This window comes from Arvicola amphibius, chromosome 9 (genome assembly GCF_903992535.2).
Source record: "Arvicola amphibius chromosome 9, mArvAmp1.2, whole genome shotgun sequence".
NCBI lineage: Eukaryota > Metazoa > Chordata > Mammalia > Rodentia > Cricetidae > Arvicola > Arvicola amphibius.
In genome coordinates, this window is record NC_052055.2 from 124,598,258 (window position 1) to 124,600,220 (window position 1,963).

Below are 1,963 nucleotides of genomic sequence, written 5' to 3' on the forward strand. Positions count from 1 at the left end.
GGGTTTCTCTGTAGCTTTGGAGCCTGTCCTGGAACTAGCTCTTGTAGACCAGGCTGGTCTCGAACTCACAGAGATCCGCCTGCCTCTGCCTCCCGAGTGCTGGGATTAAAGGCGTGCGCCACCACCGTCCGGCTTTAGCTATTCTTTTTATTGTCCTCCATTCTCCAGTTTATTATGAAAGCGTTGCGGTGAATTGCAGTGACATCATCGTAGAGGAGGGAAACGTTTCCATCCAAACAACTCAACAGGTTTTCTGACAACAACAAAGAACAACGTGGTGCTGAGATTGGAGAAGGGGATAAACCGAGCTCAGACAAATCACACAACTTAGCTAAATGGTATCCCTGGAAAGAAACAGCTAGAGGGGAGGCCTGGGTACTTATTTAAAACATTCACTAAGCTCCAATGATTGTTTGCTGTTGTCATTTACAGCATGCTGAGTGAGCCACAGCTAAGTGGGAGTCAACTGGACTCACGGGTGTTAATGTTTGCATCCTATTTCTGCACTCTCTCCAAAGCAAAGGTAACCACAGATAGAAACTGGATTCTTGACTAACAATGTCGCGTCGGCATGCAATGAACTGGTTCGTTCTAAAGTGGTCATGGCTGTTGATGACAAGAGGCTTTGTATTTTTATATGGCACATCTTTTGGTCCGTGTGAAAACAAGTTTTTTGAATGTTAACTATTTTCTGACACTTTGGAGTTACTGGTGAGCTCTGAACACCAACATAAAGCTGTTGGCATGATTAAATGTCTCAGAAATATCTTGGCCAAGGGTATAACCAGCTCCTCAAGGAGATATCCCCCAGCCACCACGGTCATCTGGATTTGACCACAGCAAGTCACACATTGGACCCTCATGAGGTGATCAAGTGCTCAGATGTGATCCAGTGTTGTTAGGGACTGCAAACCGCCAGACCCTGAGTTTCCTGTAAACAACTTGTTTTTCTCTGCTTTGAGCAGCCTGCAGCTGCTCTAGGCATGAGACCCTGATGGCAGGGGAGTGATTTCTGGTGGGCCTGCAGCTGAAAGATCCCGAGAGCTGGGGCGTGGCCAGAACACTAGATAAGCTGCCCCTGAACACCATAAAGGGGGCATTCTAGTTTCAAGGATGATCCTTGTCTCAGGGTGTAGCACGGACTACAAGGTGTGTCTATGGATGATAGACAGATCTGCCCATCCACCCAGGCAGTGAGAGGAAGATAGTCAAAAGGGTCTGTGAAGTATTTCCAAACCTTTGCATTTCCATATTTTCTTAGCCATAAACTTGTGCGATCTGTTTGCTGTCGTGATTCCCTGGAGTATGGTGCTTACGCTCATGGTAACCTTAAGAGCTAGCTACAAGCAATGTAACTGTTTCAACTGAGTAGTATCCTCGTCCACATAGTCTCCCATAAACAAGTAATTTGTATCTGATTTACACCTGTTCTAAAGAGTTCCATGAGGTCATGAAATTGCCCATGTACATCTCCACACAGTGACCAGACATGGAACCTGCAGGTTGGATTCCTTTGTCAGGATTTCTTTAGCCTTCCCACAGGATCTTGACCTGGGACTTGGAACACTGCTTGTACTCATTCAGCTGCTCGCTGCACTGGTCCAGCTCCTTGGTAAATAACTTACTGTCCATGACGAACCAGCTGCGCTCTGCCTTGCTCCTGTGCTCGCGGCCCCTGCACCTGGGCCTCAGGCACAGGCCTCCACTCCCGCGTGCTTTGTGCGGCCCCTGGTGGATGCTAGGCGCTAGCACCTGCCCGGCTGGCCCACTACTGAGCCAGTCCTACTCCTCCTCTCTCTCCCTAGCTCAGGACTTTCTGTAATGGCAGTCGCCCCAACTTGGCTATTCTTGAACCTCCCCAGAAGTCTGTGCTTAGCCCCATCTAAGATTCTTGACCCATTTATATTTCAACACACTCAGTTCCCTTGTCCCTCACATTTGGTGACTTTTTTAAAATTTTTAA

At 47.8% G+C, this 1,963-nt stretch overlaps 1 pseudogene; it reads right to left on the reverse strand.

Annotated features, from left to right (window-relative positions):
* Window positions 1-705: 705 nt before the first annotated feature.
* LOC119824060 lies at window positions 706-1,632 on the reverse strand (annotated as a pseudogene).
* Window positions 1,633-1,963: the final 331 nt, after the last annotated feature.